Consider the following 20,517-nt stretch of genomic DNA (forward strand, 5'->3'; position numbering starts at 1 on the left):
TTAAAGAGAATGATCTTAAAGAGAAAATCATGCATTCAGTGAAAGTGCAAATCAGTCTACATTTCTTAAGTTTCATTGTTGTAGGGTAATCTATGATAAAGATAGCAAAAACACTACCTATCAGAGTTGCAGTAGACAATACTTCTAATGCTTAGGTATATACATAAAGTTTTGTGCATATTATGTATTTAATTGAGTATTTTATTTTTCAATGAGAGTACAGAATTTGCTTAAATTCTGTTACCCAACCCCTGCCTTTTAAAATAAAAATGAAGGCTATGATTTTTAAATTAAAAATATCAAGGCTTCCATTTTGGGACTCTGGTTATCTTATAAAGTCACATGATGAATGTTTCCATGAAAAAATGTGGTTTGTCTGCTATAAACCTTGCCACTTGCAATAATCCAAGTAGGCATATCATTATATAAATTAAAGCAAAAATTAAGTTTTATTTTTTATCTTGCCTTAGCCGTAAAACAACCTATGAATTCACATTTATGATCTCTGCGGCATATGGAACATCATTATTTTCACTGTCTTAGTTAAAGAGGACTTCATCAATTTTTTAATAATCTGAATTCTTCTTAACTTGAGATAAAATAGAATTGTCTTTCTTCATAAATATGCATGTATACTTACATGTGCATACACACTCATATATGTATATATGTAACTATGATACTTATACTGTTCTTATTATTTAATTTATAATTAATTATGCATACATGGTAATTATATACAAAGCTTAGTTATATTTACATATGTGCATATATAAAGTTCTAATTTTTTTAGAGTCTGTACCAGGGCCTTTTTCCTTATTACAGCAGATTTCCTTGATTTTCTGTTTCCTCATCAAATTGATGATCCCTACATGTCTCTATTAAACTCTCTGTTCTCCACGATCCTCTTTCCTATAAAATAAAAGGATACTACAATATGAACTTGGTGTTATTAATTAATATATCTTTAATGAGACCAAGATCTTATATAATGACATTTATTTCCTCCAATAACATCAGAGAATATAAGAAATGGACATATGAACCTCTTTTAACATAGTAGATAGTCTGGAATTGCATGGTTCTAAAATGCAAAAAATCAAGTGACTATGGGAAACTTAATGACAGTTCTCAGGACCACTAAATTTCAAATCTCATCACTGTATTTCCAAGAGTAATTACAAAAGGCACATAAAATACGTTGCAGTAAAATCTGTTCCATAAAAAGCAGATATGCATAATGTGTAACTATTCATATACCTATTGATGGCTCTTCATACTATTTCCTTTCCTATTCACCTGTAGATGATAAAACGCATAGCTGTATTTTTGTTTGTCTTTTAGTGATAAAATTATGAGACATTTTATTTAAAACAATTGAGTAAAAGTGGGGGGATTTTTCCCTAGAGAGAAAGGAGCTCAAAGAAAACGAAAGATGACCATACTGAAAGTATGGTCCATTACATTAAGGGGAAACCTACAAGAAACTGCTGACCCAGACTATGTGAAGGCTTTGGTCATTCAGGAGACTACATTTTTACCTAAAGAAACTCAACAACAGTGACCCTATGGAAAGATATTACGATGGTCATGTGGTAAGCCACATAATGATCCTCCAGATGAGTGAGAATCATAAAAAAGTGATATTGACTTATAGAAGCTATGATTATAAAGTACTGGAATCTAATTCAAAAATTTAGAAAAATATAAAAGTCCATCAATACTTAGAATAGGAGATTTGATGCTTGAGGAATCGTGAGTGGTTTTCAAAGAAATTAGTGTCCCCATAAAAACCTAGTGTCTCAATATTTTATTTTAAATTACAATGTACCAAATAAATGTGTCACACTATTTTAATTTCCAAATTGATTTATTATATAAAGTACATTTATTCTACTGTTAAAAATTTTAAGGTTACAGAGCAATCCTGATTTCTCCTCATTGATTATAATAATTATTTTGGATGGTTTCAGCTTGCAGTTATTTTTATAGTCTCACACTACAGTACTAATTAGGAAATACCTGCATACTGTTAACTCTAATCTTAAAATACACAAGACTTCTAGTCTGTAAATTTCTTCCATGACCAGGTCAGTGATCTGTAAAAGTTAAGGCTTTAATTCAGCCCTCTTTCACATACAAATTGCTTAGGGAATAAATCAAAGTGTATATTAATTTAATCCTGTAGTACTACATGGTTATCCCTACTGACATCCATTTATTCATTAACTAATTGACCTTTGTTGAACAAGAAAAACAACCAATTGTCCAGTCTTGTACAAAACCAAGTAACTGTGGCACAGCTTTAATTTTTCCTTCATGATATTTTAGTGATGTCATTCAGTCAAATAAACACATGAAGAAAGATATCTGCTGCCCTAAGGAATACATAATACAGACCTTTTTTTAAAAAATGACTCATCATACCACATCTTTACCTGCACAGCTCTTGTAAGTGGATGAGATAATGAACATAAGGAACCTGGGGGATCTTCAGGGAAAGAAAAGATGAATACAGTGAACAGGGTAAGACGTACCAGCTTAGGATATGCTCTGAAATACTTGTGTTTGATCTAAAAACACTGCTCACTAAGATACTTTCTTTGCTTGGGAAACTTGTAGTTCTCTATTCCTACATCTGAGTTTATTATTAGGGAATTTTCCATGCCTTGGATAATTACTACTTCTGCAAGAAATTTCTATGCCCAGCCAGTAGATGCCAAGTTATGACTTTGTTGATACATATCCTAAAGTTATTTGAAAGATGCATACAACGGACAAGAGCATATACTTGTTATACATACACTTAAGGAACAAAGTTCTCCCTTTATAGCTATTTGGAGTCTACTATCTTTTGCTCTCCCCAAGAAAAATATCAATATTGCCAATAATCATTGTCAGCAGCAATCATTCCTTAATGGGTTGTGAGATCAGCTTTTCTGTTTTTCTCCAGCTTCTAATGCAGGACAAAGCAGAGAAAATTAATTATGCCCTACAGCCAATCTCAAAAAGAGCTACCAATTGAAGGTATTCTACCTCCTTCTTTTCCAGTTAGAGAAAAATAAATGTAGACCGGGGGTTGATCTTATTGATAAGTGGGTTGTAATAGTCTATTCTTATAAATTGGCTCAAATAAAAAGAAAATATAAAAATAATCATTTTTAAACATATACACAATAAAGAGACAACTTTCAGAGTAGCCTGCTTGCCAGATTAAAGTTTTTAAAAATTCCGAAGGCCTTATTCCAATATAGATCAACTGTTTTTTAAAAACATTATCCAGTTATTCAGAGCATATTAAAACTTCCCTTAAAGAAATGAGAAATGTATATTCACCAAAGTGGCCTTAGTATTCTCTTTAGTTTGACTAAACTACATCCATCCATTTTCCTGACTGGAGGCTTTGATCGCTCTTATCTTGGAGTCTTTAGGAAATTTGCAGCAATATGTATTTTTTCTGTTCTTTGAGAAGTAAATCTTCTAAAAAGTTCCTTACCATTGTACAACCTAAAATGTCTTTCTCAAGGATTTAAAAAGTATCTTTTTGGAAAGCTTAAGAGCAATAATATTGTATCTCCTCATTTCAGTGGGAAACTAATAGGTAAATTTTTGCTAGAGGGACTCAAATTATAAAACTATGTTGCCTTACAGAGATAAAATGAAATTTATTTTTCCTTTTTGTAAAGTTTTTGGTATAACATCTGTTCTTCTAAATCTCAATCCTTTGTCTGTGGAGTTGAGTTTAGATTGTACTTTGCCCCCCTTCTTAAACAATATTAAATAAAGTCTTATTTGCCTTTTAAGTTTGTCCAGTGCAATCTCTAACTTGATATCATAAAAAGGTATATATTACTGCATCAAAAAATACAATTTCAATGATAGTAAAAATAAAACTTTTAAATTCCTAATGCTCAAAATTACATTGTAAACAGTGAAAATCAAATCAAACACAATGCAGAAAAATATTTTCCTTTTACAAATTCCCACACATAAAATTTTATGTAGACCGACACATTGTAAAGCAAAACTATTCTATATCTTTTCCTATTATTTCGAGGGAAGTTCGCGTATTTGTTATCTAATTGTGCTTCAAACAGGGCAATATAATGCAATAGAGCATTGTGCAACTAAAATGCAAAAAGGAGCCCAACATGATTAACAGTCTTCCACAGAGAGAAATCCATGTAATTGATGAATGTGACATTCTGAAACTATTTATAAAACAAGCTAAGCCATTGAAAAATGAAGTCCTGTCATCATTTGAACAGATAACAATGGTAGAAGATAAAATCAGCAATGATGACATGACAGATGCCTTGGAGGACTTGAATATAATAGGATGAAGAAGTTCTGTAGTACAATGGCTCTCTAACATGGATGTACAATGAATCTACATGGAGATTATTTTAAAATACTAATGTCTTTGCTGTGGTCTGAGTGTTGATGTCCAGATGTGCAGTAGTACTGCTTTATGTCAGTAGTTCTCTCTTTTTCTGCACATCCGGGACTTTATTTCCAAGGGCACACTAGATTGACTTCTATTTGATTTTTCTTCTCCCATAACCTCATCCCTGCTTTCTTTCCTCAATACCCACCACATGACGTCAACCCTTTTTGCCTATGTAAGTGAAACTGAGCAATTACAATGATATCATTTTACATACTCAATTACTTGGTACTCCACTTTCATCACTGTATTCACAGGACAAACATTAACTTGGTTACATGTAGCTGTCACTAAACTTTGTTTCTGTTTGTTCCTAACCAAACACTGACAGAGCAAAACACACAGATGTGGGTAGCCTGTAGTAAGTACTTCAATGCTATTTTTATGTATGTTCAAAACAGTCTGTTTTTCCTTGATTTTACTCTGTCGCACACAATTAATTCAATCATCAGCAAATCTTACCTGTTCAACTGTTAAATGTGTATCTAGAAATTGATCATTAGTCACCATCCACTGTTACACTCAGATCTAAGCTATCATTAAGTTCTCTTAGTTTATGTTATTACTGCCCTTTTGGCAGTCTTTCTACTGTTTCCATCAACAATGAGGTGCTCTAAAAATATAGATAGAACCAACTCAAATCTTCCCAATGGCTTGCATTTCCTTACAGTATAAGGCAAAATACTTAATATGACCAGAAATTATCTACAATTCTGACTTCATTTACTGTAGTAGTTCACCTTTGCTAACACCTTATTACTTAACCCCTCACCTCCTTACCCATCATGTGAGATACACTTTTACTCCAGAACTTCTCATTTGCTATGACTTGAGATTACAATCGCCTTCCCAAGACATTAATATAACTCATTATTTTACATTCATCAAATATTCATCAAATGTCATCTTCTCAGCAATAGTCTCACTGAGAATTATAATCCCTATGGTCAGCTTTTTACATACTCCAAAACAGATTTAAAAATCTAGATCACACTTTATGCTTTATTTTTATGGTCTTTTTTCATTATCTTCCCAGTAATATGTTTTTGCTAAGGCAAACTAGATTAGAAAATAAGAGTGCATGCAGATCTTAATAACAATTATCTAACAATTACTGTCCAATACATCATTGTTAATAGTAACCCTCAAATTGCAAGACAAGTTTTCCAGTCTTGAGAAGATGTACTTAATTCTTCTTGAATTCTACTAAATATGTTCAGTTGTAGATTTGAAATGTAGGACTATAGTTATAGGTCAATAAAGGTTTGGTGAAAGTTGCTAGGCATTATAGGTATCAGATAGAACCATGTTGGGAATTAATAAAGTAAGAGATTTTCATGTAGGTAAGAGGGTTTTGTAACTGTAAATGGAAAAAAGTAATAATTTTACTAGGACTTGGCTTTCCAGCATCATGCACAGCTCTATTTTTTCATTTTAGTTCTGTTTCCCTGTCCTTTGATTTCCCTTCCTTGTAATTCAAATTTCTTCACAGAGAAATGGAATTCTCTAAAATGTTATATTGAAAATACAGACACCCAAGCAGACCTTGTGTTGAATATGCGCAGCACATTATCAATGACATTAATTTGGGGTTTCTAAATTAATACATCATTCACTGTAATTAATATAATTCAGAGTATATACTTTAAGTTAATGGGGAAAATACTAGTTAGGAAGACAGAGGTTGGCCCTAACTATATTTTGTCATTACTGGATGTCTGTAGGGTCTCTGCTAAATGAATTTTGACCTGGATCTCTTTCTCTCTAATGACTTCATGAGATCATTTAATGTAAAACCTCAAGAGGATGCCAAACCTGACAGAGTGTTGTGAATGGTTTATGAATCCTTTGCATTGAATGCTTCATAACTGGTTCTTAAGTACTTTTAAATGTTTTATTTCGGAATCAAAGCATTACATTACCTACTGGAAATGCACTGGTTTGTTTAACAAAACACTAATGCCCCTATTATTGGAGAATAAAAATGAAATTTATATAGCCTAAAATAATGTATTTCTCTCCTGTTGAAACGCAGATGATTTTAGAAGCAAAAGAAACATTCATTCAAACAGAACAATTTTCTGCATTGCTGCTTGACTTTCTGAGAATAACTAACCCATAACATAATGGGAAATTGAAAGAAAACAGTAGTACTAAATAAGATATTTTCACACCTAGTAATCTGACATAAAGAAAAATGGTCTATTATTGAATGAGATTGCTTCTCATTGCAATATTTTTTAATCATAATTCATTATTTTACTGGAATAATTCTTTAAAGTCTACCTTGTCTAGTACTGTTACCTATTTTATATTTTCATTAGCCTTCACAACAAAATTACTGTTATGGAGAGATCAACTCCTCCTGGTATATAAAGACTAACGTCAAGGTGATCTGAGACCCAAGGGAGACATGCAGGCAGACTTAAGATGGCACGGTGTATAATGTGTCAGGAGAGACTCATGACAGTGTAGTTCGGGCTGGCAGGAAGATCAACCAGCTAGAACCCACAATTGGGTTTAGGAATAAAGTGTATTTTTGAGTTCATACAGAAGTGCATTTATCTGGGCTGACATGTTGGAAAGTTGCATGCATCTTGGGAATGAAAGTTTGACTGTAAATCTCCATGTGTAAATGCAGTTGTATCTATTTTAGTTTGTTGTGAAATTGTAAAAGAAAAACTATCTGGAACTACAAGGGAAAATCACTGTAAATGCAACTAAAGACAGTCATGACAAGCTGAATGCAAACAATCAATGTGTTACAGTCTATGTCCTATTCCAGTTGATTTTTTAAACTTCCTGTACTGAAATTAAACTTTCCAACTGTTCTATTTAAGAAAAAGACTAGCAAATTTTATTATTTCATTAGAATATGTAGTCACCACTGAATTTTTGCTTTATCACTGATCATGAGAATTATGTTATGTCATATTCTTCAAGTCTGTGCCTCCAATAAATTTCTAAACTCCACAGACTTACTACTATCTTCCTTAGGTCTCCTCTTTATGTAAGATTAGGCAAATCAAGTGGTGCAAAAACAAATCTGAAAGAGATGAGTTGAACTGCAAATGCTATATACAATTAACTATGCTTTAAATTATAGATTATTTTTCATCACTGAAACAATTTGTGGGTCTAAGGTCAATTCTTTAATTAATGATCCTGTTGTGGCTGGTGCCAGTGATGCACACCTGTAATCCTAGCTACCCAGAAGGCTGAGATCTGAGGATCATGGTACCAAGACAACTAGAAAGAGAACCGTTTTACTGATGCTTCATTTTATATTTCTGATCCCTAGAAATGTTAATACTAAATCTGTGTTGTTTTAAGGGACTGGTAACACCAAGCGATGAACATTATTTTCTCTATTGCATAAGCACTGCATAATTTTAATATTTTTTCCTCATTTGGGATGTAATTTAGTATAGAGATTTTAAAAAAACCTGTATTTTTGACTAATGAGTCATCAGAAGTTGGAGAAGTATATGAAGCATACTAAATGCTATACAAATACTGAAGGAATAAATAGAAGAGAGCAAAGATATATAAAAAAGTGCAGATGTGAACATTGAACTCTGTACCTCTGGCAAACCTGGCTTTTCTTATTCTGTTTTTTAAAATGTATTGAAGGAAATGTTATTTTTTCCAAATTAACCCAACATAAAGACAGAATAATGGTGATAGACATGTCCAATTAAGTTGAAATCCTTCAACCATAGCTACCTACTTAAAATTCTCAGTAAAGAATACATGTGACATACTTTTGTTTTCTTTTCCCCTCATCACACCACTCCTCATGTCTGTAAAGGCTGTCCAGAACAAGCCTCAATTTTGCACAACTTAAACTTTTAAATATACTACCTCATTTAGTATTCATCTTCCCTTTGTCCTCAGAGGTTCTTCTCAAATCCTTTTCATACAGCCTTGATAAGGACACAAAGATTGAGTTACTAGGATAACTATAGCAGGCCTAGTTCTGAATTCTTTTAATGAACTTGCCCACAGCATCTGAAAATCTACCATTTCCTTTTTTGCTTTTCTCTTTGCTTAGGTGCAAACTGGAGATAACAGGTTTCTTTACCACTGAAAGATACTGTGGGGTTCAAAAGACATAAGTTAAAAGAAAGTGCTTTGCGAAATACAGAACGTAAAGTATAAATGTGTTTCAGGGAGGACAGAGAAGGGAAACCACATTTACTATGCCTCATTATGTCCCACAAAGTTACTATAGCATTTTACCTTGCCAATAGGGGAATTCAGTAAATGGTAATGTGAGGTTCAAAGACATGTGACTCATGTCTATTGTCATATTATCTAATAAGTGGCAGAGCTGGGACTCAATCCTGCCTCTAAAGCTCATCTCCATTCTACAGCACCATGCATTATTAACAAAGAGCAAAAACAACAATTTATTACCAATGGGCTCTTTAGATTTCTAAGATTATGCTACATATAAAACTACATGTATAGATTGAAAAAGCAAAATTATCTTGTTTTCAGAACAGAAGCATAATAGTGGAGGCAATATGATTTTTTCTGTATCATTAAGTATAGGCTACTCCACCAAGAGGTGCATATTAATGATTTTAATTAGTTTACTTCAAATGGTATGTATAGCTAGCAGTGGCAGAATCTTGTTATAAGAACAAAACCATAATGATAAAAAGAAACATTAATTTTACATTACACTAAGTATAGTTTACTATACCAAAAGTTAAATAATATCATCTTTTAAAATATTCTATACAAGTAAACTTAATTTTTACCTATAAAACCAAAAATTCATAGACTGTCTCAAAGGCACTGACTCCTGGCTAAACCATTTCTTCCATGATATCTGCAAAGAACTTATAAAGAATTTACAGGAAATGACTGGATAGGATTTCTCAAGCCTTATTCAAGGCTATGTCCTTGAGAAAGAAATGAATGTTCAGTTTAATGTTCAGTTTAGAAAAGTTGGTACAACATTTGAAAGTTTGAGCGACTTATGAATTTAAGGGTAGAATTGAAAACTAGTATTCCAGAACGTATCTTTTTGACACTTCCAAATACAGTAAGGGGAAAAGATCTTAGCAACTTTTACTGGATTTAATAAGTATGCACACAATTCTCAACAAAGAGCAGAATATGTTTTCAGATACGTTTATGTTCTCAAATCGGTTTCAAGATAGTTATGGTATTTTTTTCCCCCTGAACTTTCCTAGCTCCCTTACTTGCTTTGAGAGATGTTTCTTCTGTGGTGTGTGTTCCAGTGTGGGCTTGGAGAACTCAGATCAAAATTTAAGAATAAGCTGAGTGTACTCACTCCCTTATGCATATAACTCTAACCCCTCTGTACATCACCTTGACAATAAAAGTATATAAAAATTTAAGCTGAGAGGCCAAAACAAGCTGATCCTTCATACTATGTTTGTATATTATCCCACCTTCTAGGTTGTAGCTGATTGGTCCAAACAAAACACCGGACCTAGCTATAGTCAGTCAATGTTGATGGAAACAGAATCAAAGTTCTAGGAATGGTTTTACTGTGGGGGTAGAGCTCTGAGGTATGCCATAAGATAACAAGGAATCTCGGTAAACTTCTACAATTTCTGTAGTTCTGGTTTAAATAGTCCCTTCTGCAATATAAATATCTTTTGATAAAAGTCACAGTTTTTTCTGTGCTCATTTGTGCTGGCTTTCTATACCTTACAGATTTAAAATTTCTGGATTATACAAAAATATCAACACCAAAGGAATAGGCTGCCCTGCTGTCAGCATAAACTTTATTAATACGCTGACTGAGAATGAAGAAAACATTTTAATAGCAGAAAAAGAAGTTCTAAGAAAATTTGTACATTGAATTTTATTTTAGAGGACCAAAATGCTATTTTTTTCTTTCTTCACTATATGTCCTACAACTGAGTAACGCAATTTCCAAGCACGGTGTACTGACTGTGGGGAGTTCAAGATATGCAAAACACACGGCTGGGCCATGGAAAGTAACCAAGAGATCATTTGTATTTCTCTCTTTGTTGTTATATCTTTAAGAATACTCAAATTAAATTCAAAGCAAAATAATGATATAGTAAATCAGAATCCTGAAAACTATACTATAATGGCTTTAGTTTTATAACTTATTAAGACAGTAATGTTTTCCAGTGGCTTCTTGAACTAAGCTTCCCACTATCACCACTGCCAACAACAGTGCTACCACCACATACAAATATTATGCTTTTCATATGTTCATTTCACTTTTGACTTTGAATAAAATATCTTGGTGTACGATCATTTGTGGATTTGATTTTAAAAATATGTATTTCTTGATAGCTAGGTTTTTGCTTTTCCTGACTGTCACTTATGCCTCTATTACTAAGGAGGCTGAGATCAGGAAGAACACAGTTTAAGGTCAGCTTGGGCAAAGTGTTTTGAGACCCTATCTTAACCAATAGCTGAGCATGGTATTAATGAACAGCTCATTCCAGCCACAAGGGAAGCTGAGATTGTGAGAGAGATAGTTACAGTCCAGTTGGGATATAACTGGACTAGACCTCCATATAACTGCATCCCTACTCCAGATGCTGGGCGTGGTAGTGCATGCTTGTTATCCCAGCAGGAAGCAAAAGTAGAAGAATTACACTTGGAGCAAACATTCCCAAACAGAAAAAAAGACCCTTTCTCAAATAATAGCCAGTACAAAAAAAGAAATGGTGGCAAGTTCACCTGAAAAGAAAATGTGGGGCTCTGAATTCCCATCTGAGTATCATCAGGAAAAACAAGGTTTAAACAACTAACCAAAAATTGAAAAATCATGGTGAGTTTTTTTTTTTTTTTTTTTTTTTTTTTTTGGCCAGTCCTGGGCCTTGGACTCAGGGCCTGAGCACTGTCCCTGGCTTCTTCCCGCTCAAGGCTAGCACTCCGCCACCTGAGCTACAGCGCCGCTTCTGGCCGTTTTCTGTATATGTGGTGCTGGGGAATCGAACCTAGGGCCTCGTGTATCCGAGGCAGGCACTCTTGCCACTAGGCTATATCCCCAGCCCCATGGTGAGTTTTTGAATTAAAAAAGAAAGAGAAATAAAAAGACAATAGACAAGGAAGATAAGTGACATCTCTTTTCAGGTCACTTCTCATTTTTTTTCTGCCTCTATTCAGATGGACTCAAAATAAAAATCAGGAGCAGTTTGAATAGGTACATTAGATTGAAGCAATTTGCATGATCCTCTGCTTCACTTAAAAATAAGTGTCCTGCCTGACTCCAGTGGTTCATGCCTGTAATCCTAGCTACTCAGGAGGCTGAGACCTGGAGGATTCTGTTCAAAGCCAGCCCCGGAAGGAAAGTCTATAAGACACTTTTCTCCAATAACCACCAGATAACCAAAGAGCATGCAGACAGTGCCCAGGCCCAGAGTTCAAGCCCTACTACAGAAAATAAGTAAATAAATAAACAATTGTTCTCTTTTTTGTTATTATTATATAATTTGATTTTTAAATGAGAAGTCTTTTCATTTTGATTGTTAATAAAATAATTTTATACTTTCATCTATTCCCTTTGCAGGAACTATGAATTTTCACCATCAAAAACATTTCAAACCAGTCTAGCAGCTAAGGTGGGACTTCTCCCTAATCTAAAACCATAAATATCACAGTTGTCTGGGAAGAGAACTGCAATGAAGTGATGATTTCCAGCTTTTTAAAAAACATAGTCCATAGTTAAATCCCCTTAAGTAAAGATTCAGTGAGCTCTTTCTGTTGAATTCAATGTGGTCCAAAGTGATAGAATTGACTTCTAGGTTAACTTAAAAAAATAGAAAAAAAAAAGTGTGCCATGGATAGTTTAGTGGTTTGATTCCCAGCATGTTTTTTTTTTTTTAAGGATAAGGTTTCTATTTTATTTTAAATTTTGGTTTTTTAAAAAATAAGAAAGCAAGGGGGTGTGGTGAGGGGCTGAGGGGAGGGAAGAAGGGAGAAAAAATGAGGAAGGGGATAACAGGTATGACAAGAAATGTATATGTACTCACTACCTTAAGCATGTAACTGTAACCCCTCTGTATATCATCCTGACAATAAAAAAAAAAAGAAGGGAAAGGAATGTTTTCTGACTAGCACAAATACAGCTTTAGGTAACTTGAATAAAGATATTACAGAAGCATTGACCTCTAGGGACAGATCAACCATAGAAGCCGAGACAAATGTCAGAAAGGGAAACCTCAGGCTGGGCATATGGCCTAGTGGCAAAAGTGCTTGCTTGCCTCCTATACATGAAGCCCTGGGTTCAATTCCCCTGCACCACATATATAGAAAATGGCCAGAAGTGGAGCTGTGGCTCAAGTGGCATAGTGCTAGCCTTAAGCAAAAAGAAACCAAGGACAGTGCTGGAGCCATGAGTCCAAGGCCCAGGACTGGAAAAAAAAAAAAAAAACACAAACGGAAATCTCACCTGCATCAACTGAAGCACGTTCCTGTGGAAAGTAGTCCCACAGACCAGGCCTGGCCTGTGGCAAAACTACTTTGGTGGAGAGGCATGAAAGACGCCATGCCTCAAAAAGTCAGACTTCTTGGCTTATTTAATAAGCCGCAGTCACAGTCTGAGGTCATATTTTTGAAGTAAACTTAAGAACTCTCGTTCTGTCTTTTCTTATGGATCTGTATACGGAGGGAAAATGTGACTATAGAAATTTCACAGCTTTAGTCCCTTAACAGTGATTTCCTTCTGAAATCCTGGCACTTTATTCAGCTTAATGCTCTTACTGGATGATCTGCACTCCAGTGTTCATAAAAAATAAAGAAAAATAATCTTGTCAAGACAAACAAAGTGTTTAGAATAATGGATACCAAGTCCCATGTTTGAGGTTGATTGATATTTTATGGAGAAAACTAAGAAAACTGTCAGTTTTTAAGCTTTGGTTTGTAAAACATTAATAAATTGATGATACTTATGTGCCATAGGCTGTTGGTAAACACTGTCAGTGAGGGACATACTGTGATTATTCCAAACTTAAAGCTAAGTAAATAGAGAACAGGAAATGCTGTTAGTGAGAAAGCAGGGTTTTGAACTTAAGTCCTGGCTCTCAAGTTAGAGTCCAAAATGAAAATGAGCAGAATCTACAATTTAGAAAAAAATATTTCCATGTGTATTAAAACAAGAATAAAGCCTTCAGAAAATGTGTGGTCATACTTTATTAAGATTTTTCTCATTTATACAGAAACTTTTTCTAGCACCAAGTTTTAACTGGCATCATGTAGAATGAAAATACACTGCAGTCATTTATTTAATTGAAGTTTACTAAAGTAAGAGTGTTAAATACTAATCAATTCCATATGCTTTTCAATTCATTGGTTATACATATCTATTTCTCAAGTTCTTGCTAACTAATGGGGCTCTTTGAGTTGTTTGATCTATGTAAGACCATAATTAATTTATTTTTAAAAAGCAACTTATAAAATATGAAAACTGTCCTGCAGTGACTACTTTCTTTATCTACTCTTCTCTCCCTCCTCTTACTCTTCCCTCTATCTCATCCAGCTTCTTTCCCTCCTCCTCCCTTTTCCTCTTCTTCCGGCCCGCCCCCCCTCCTCCTACTGATAATGCTCCCTTTTAGCTGTGAGATTGCCAGTGTGAAAAAAACGGAAAGCCCTAGCCAGGAGCTGGGAGCTCATGCCTGTCATCCTAGTTACTCAGGAGACTGAGATCTAAAAATTACGGTTTGAAGCCAGCACGGCCAGAAAAGTCCTTGTGAGACTCTTTGCTCCAATTAACCACCTCAAAACCGGAAGTGGAGCTGTGGCTCAAGTTGGTAGAGTTCTAGGCTAGGCTTATGCACGAAGAGGCTCAGGAACAGTACCCAGGCCCTGAGTTCAAGCCTCATGAACAACAACAAAAAAATAAGTAAATAAATAAAAATAAATAAATAAAAGAATAAAGCTTTTAAATCCTAGGGGCTGGGGATATGGCCTAGTGGCAAGAGCACTTGAAGCCCTCGGTTGGATTCCCCAGCATCACATATATAGAAAATGGCCAGAAGTGGCGCTGCGGCTCAAGTGGCAGAGTGCTAGCCTTGAGCAAAAAGAAGCCAGGGACAGTGCTCAGGCCCTGAGTCCAAGTCCCAGGACTGGCCAAAAAAAAAAAAAAAAAAGCTTTTAAATCCTAGAATGGAAAAACTAAGTGACTAAAGAACCCTGAATCACAGAATACAATTGTCCATCAAATTCTTTCATGAGCAAGTAATAACTTTGTTGTATTGTCTGTTGAAATTGGGCTTATAACAGTTGGTACTCTTCCAACTAATACATACACCTATTTTTAAAATATCGATCTATTTAACAAAAGCCCTAAATACAGCTTATCATATTTTGATCATATTGTTAGTAATCATTGTTTTATTAAATATATTACTTAGGATTAATAACAGATAGTGCCTTGTTAGAACTCATTAAGCTGCAGTCCAAACCCCAAATTCTAATTTTCAATTCTACAAAGGAATGCAGACATAGATCACAGTGGAAAGAAAAAATGGGGGGAATCCCTGCACTTTTTAAAAGTATTATTTTCATTTGTTTCACTTGAGTGCATTCTCTTACTCTTCCCTATTTGCTCTGAGGGAAGTCAGTTGCCTTGCTTTTAGGTCCCTATGGAGAAAAGCTCGTATAGAAAGTGCCTGCCCCATAGCCAGAGAGGACCTAAGGCCCAAATAGTCACAAGTGAGCGAACTTAAAAGTAGATTCTGGGGACAAAGCCTTAGTCAAGCTTTCAGATGTCTGAACTGCAGCCAGTAAGAAGTCCTGAGCCAGAAGCTCCCTGATCCTGCTCATCTTGAGCTGTGGGCATTGTGAAATAATGTTCCATAAGGAGCTAAGCTTTATGTAGGTAATAGATAACATAAGGAGTAATAAATTTCCTTTATATTATAAACCATTCTGATAAATACATCATTTTCCATGCTGAAAAATTCAAGTCTACTTAACTAGATTGAATAATAATTATTAGAACAAAAGGAACCCATCTAGCAAAGGCATTTTCCCCTCATTAGGCATCCATGTCCACATCTATAACTGTATCTGCTTCTCTATTTGTCTGTGTCATCTCATGAGAGGGAATGGCTGGCAAAGGAAAAGGCCATGCATGCTGAGTTACTGTATCTTCATATGAGAAAATATCAACTTTATCCATTTAATTGCACTAGTTCTGAATCAATGCTCATTGAGAAAATTTCTGATGACACTATATTTTATGAGTCATTCAGATAGTCTAATATCTACCTCCCAAGTGATCTTTCTCAAAGCATATCAATTCAGTTTCATTGTGATTTGTAAATAAAACCATCACCCCACTTACTAGACAGTTGTGTTTATAGAAGAAAGTACTAAATAAACAAGCTACATGAATACAACTGTATCCTAGCACATTTGACAATAATATTTGTTATTTTGCTGATAAATTTAAATTATGTGTAAAAATTATGTGTAAATTATGTGTAAAAATACAGATAATAGTGATGTATAGTCCACATATGAATGCTTTTGTTCTCAATATCTGTCTTCTAATTAAAGACAAACACGTATGTTCCACTAAATATAAAAATATTCTTACAATTTTTTTTGCCAGTCCTGGGACTTGAACTCAGGACCTGAGCACTGTCCTGGATTCTTTTTTCTCAAGGCTAGCAATCTACCACTTGAGCCACAGTGCCACTTCTGGCTTTTTCTATGTATGTGGTGCTGAGGAATCAAACCCAGGGCTTCATGTATGCAAGGCAAGCACTCCACCACCAGGCCATATTCCCAGCCCCTATCCTAATAATTTTTAAACCAGTTCTTGAGTTAACACTACCATGGAATTCATCTATTTTAAGTATACAACTCAATTGTATTATTTTTATACAGTAGCTCAGCTATCAGAACATAATTTAAAATTATTTTTACTTTTGTCACTGTCAGGGTTGAACTCAGGGTTTCCTGCGTGGTTGTTTGGTTGTTTTTGTTGCTTGGATGGTGCACTACCATTTGAGACAAGGCTCCCATCCAAATTTTGCTGGTTATTTTTCTGACTGAATCTTAGAAACCTTTTTACTTGGTCTGGCTGCACATTACAATTTTTCAGATCTCATCTGCTTGCTGCTAGTGTTTGGTACATTTTAAGTTCTTAATAACTACAAATTTATCTTATGCTCATTGATACCACTTCTTTCATTTATTTTTTTACTTCCAGGCAACTTTGGCTTTTCTTCTCAAATCTATGGATTTGCCTTTTATAGATTGGAACAACAACACAATATAGAGACTTTTAAGTCTAATGTCTTCTAACCAGCACATTTTCTTTCATATCCATTTGCATTTTCCATTGATTAATAGCTTTATTGTTTTAATACAGGATAATATTCAAATAGTATGGATATACCACATTTTTCAGTAATTCACAAATTGATGACCATAGTTTTATTGTACTTCAGTAGCTTTTATGTAGACATATTTTCACTTCTTTTGATTAGATTAATAAGAATGCAAATTCTGTGCCAAATGGTAGAAAACTATGAAATTGTTTTTTTAAATGGCATAAGATTTGTACTGTCACTAGGATTATATTATCTATAAAGCTTAACAGTTAGTTGGCATTTAATTTTAGATATTCCATTGGATTTGGCATTGTATTTTGTTGATCATTCATTCTCTCTCTCTCTTGTGCTTGCATAGCACTTGTACATCTTTGTTTGGACTATTCAAAAAGTTCTCATTTTCATTAAGGTTATATTTTTTTGTTTGAAGTTATAAGACAATTATATGTACGTACTATTGATTTATCAAATATATGCTTTATAAGAACTCTTTGCTTTCTGAATAGTTAGCATTCTATTTGGTGAAATTCTACTCACACCTTTTTCTCTTTTTCATTTTATTTTCCTATTTATTGTTGAAATGATGTACAGAAAGGTTACAGTTTCATATGTTAGGCCTTGGGTACATTTCTTGTACTGTTTATTACCTCTTCCCTCATTCTCCCCTCCCCCTTTCCTCTTCCCTCTCCCACCATGAGTTTTTCAGTTGGTTTATACCAAATGGTTTCTAATGTACTCAGATAAGATACAGTGATAGTAGAGGTACAACCACAGGAAGGGGATACAAGAGGATCATCAACAATGGAAGCTACAGTTTCACACGGCATGTTGAAAGTAATTACAACAGTGATATAACAGTCGTTTCTATAACATGGAGTTCATTATTGGCAGTGCTGAGTGCTGAAGACTGAACCCAAGGCCCTGGGTCAAAATGATCTGGAACATGGAGTTATAAATCTATACCTTTATATTTAATTTTTTCACAATGCTGTCATGATAATATATCTTGAGGGTTTTCTCTGTGATTGAAGAAACTCATAATTTTATTTCTTATATTTGATTTTTTGTTTTTGTAGTTTCTTTTGAGACAGAGATTCATTGTAGACTCCAAGCTGAATACAAACTTACAATCTTACTACATCAGTTTCTTTATTGCTTAGATCACAGGAGTATGTACCACCATGCCCAGCTCAGTCACATCTTTTTTTTTGGCCAGTCCTGGGCCTTGGACTCAGGGCCTGAGCACTGTCCCTGGCTTCTTCCCGCTCAAGGCTAGCACTCTGCCACTTGAGCCACAGCGCCGCTTCTGGCCGTTTTTTCTGTATATGTGGTGCTGGGGAATCGAACCTAGGGCCTCGTGTATCCGAGGCAGGCACTCTTGCCACTAGGCTATATCCCCAGCCCCTCAGTCACATCTTTTTGATGTACTTCAAATGGGATTCTTTCTGAATATTGTTTTATGTATAGATTATATGCACATATAAGTATTCAATCATAGTATGTCCACAGAAAATCTACTATTCTTATCACATCACAAGAAACAATTATGTCTATGTAACTTTTACAAATTGAATAAGGCAAGTTCTAATGAAGAAAGAAGTGATAATAGGTTAAATCCCATTCTGAATTTGTGGTTTGATAGTTCTGCATCATAAGACTAAAATGATTGAGCTGGGAATATGGCCTAGTGGCAAGAGTGCTTGCCTCGTATACATGAAGCCCTGGGTTCGATTCCCCAGCACCACGTATATAGAAAACAGCCAGAAGTGGTGCTGTGGCTCAAGTGGTAGAGTGCTAGCCTTGAGCAAAAAGAAGTCAGGGACAGTGCTCAGGCCCTGAGTCCAAGGCCCAGAACTGGAAAAAAAAAAAAGACTAAAATGATTGGTGCTTACAATTACAACCCATCGACTCCCCTGATGTAGCACCAAGTTAATTCATCCACTAATTTGACTTATTTGTTATACTCAGGCAGTGAATATTAGTTTCAAAATACTAATAAATCTACCATTTTTGTTGTTTTTGTTTATCGTAGGTCTTGGATTCTGGGTCTAAGCACTGTCCCTGAGCAGCTCAAGGCTAGCTCCACTATCACTGGAGTCACAATACCACTTTCAGTTTGCTGGTGGTTAATTGGAGATAATAGTCTCATGGACTTTCCTCCCTGGGCTGAATAGCTTCTGAATAACTAGGATTACAGGTGTGAGCCACTGGCACACAGTAGGGTTTTAAAAAATATGGAAATATTTTACCTCTTAATTTTACTTAATTACACTTTTTTAATTTTAATATTAGTAATTAAGTATAAAACTAGAAGGACATTCTATGTGAATATTACATTGCTAAAGTACTGTGCACAGCACACAATATAATAATAGGAAAATATTTTATGAAAAATGTATGAAGGATATAAGCTTGTACAATTACACAGACAACAGCAGCATGTCAAATATTTAGTTGAAAATTCAACTGTTCCTTAATGTTGCAATTTTGAATAAGGAGCTGAATTTCTTTACAGAAATTCAGGTTAATATACTCTTCTCTTTTCCTTTCTTCCAGTTAATTTGAAGACCTCTATTTTGAAATATATCTTCATCTATAGTCAGATTTATACTTCTCTTTGTCTTGGATGAGTTATCAAAATTTTCAAATAGCTCTTTTGGAATTTGCTATTGTCTCAGTTCCTATATTACCATCTCTTTGGATCTTAATTTTTGTTCTCTATCTTTCCAGGGAATGACCAAATCTTTAATTTTTGACATTAATCACAGTGCAAACATCATAACTGTTGGTATATATAACCAGTCAGAAAAGACAAGATGCTACTTTTTGGTTTTCGTTGTTTTGCTTTGCTTTGTCTGGAAGACGGTCTTGATATAGCCTAGGCTATCCTCAAACTCCTTATGTTGCATGGAGACAGGAATGAGTGAGAGCCCAAGGGTATACACTCAATGCTGTCTCCATTGAATGATGCTCACATACATGTTTTACTGGATGATCTTTGTTTTTCATAGCAGTATTGATATGAATGATGAAGCATTATTTGCTATGATTGAGTCATTTGGAAACTTGTTTCTTTGCTTTCATTTACACTTCGAAAGTTTTTAAAGTAATAAATGTAAATATTTCTACTGTAGTCTCCAGTGTTGGTAATCAAGAAAAGATGTATCAACCTTCAACATTATCCTTTTTATCAATACGGCATATATTTGTGAAAGAAAAGGAGAAAAAATATCAATAATAAACAGCACTGAATCACAGACACTCATGAGTTAATGATCTTTCTTAAAAGTAGTAATTAAAACTTTTACACATTAGCTATTTCACTGAAGTCATTCTGATATTATTCAGCCATTGCTAATAAGCAGGAGCTATTAATTAAATTTAATGGGCAGTATTTTCTTGTCTCTGAAAGCATGGTTTCTTTTAATTCCAAAGAACTTAAATTCATTATCAGAACAGAAAGCCAAAGAACAGACTCTTAGAACAGACAGCAAACCAAAGAGTTTATAAGATAAAAACATAAATAATAAATACAGTTAAAAAGCTACCTCTAGCTCAATCTGTATTCACAGGAGAGATCCTGCGTCCCTTGTGGTCTATCGTTCCCACTAAGACTTCCCGTTGAATAATGTAATTGCATACCAAAGCATTCAGTGTGTCATGGTTTAAGTGGTCACCAGTCCATAAATTTTGAATTAATTACTTTTTAATTTATTTGCATTCAACAATAACAATTCTAGCCTCATGATGCAGTAGGCT

General features: G+C 34.5%; 1 protein-coding gene across 1 annotated transcript in view; it reads right to left on the reverse strand.

Moving 5' to 3' along the window:
- The window catches only part of Ralyl (RALY RNA binding protein like), a 641,793-nt gene that overhangs the window by 519,167 nt on the left and 102,109 nt on the right, over nucleotides 1-20,517 (reverse strand). The window lies entirely within an intron of this gene.

Source organism: Perognathus longimembris, chromosome 12 (assembly GCF_023159225.1).
Source record: "Perognathus longimembris pacificus isolate PPM17 chromosome 12, ASM2315922v1, whole genome shotgun sequence".
Lineage (NCBI taxonomy): Eukaryota > Metazoa > Chordata > Mammalia > Rodentia > Heteromyidae > Perognathus > Perognathus longimembris.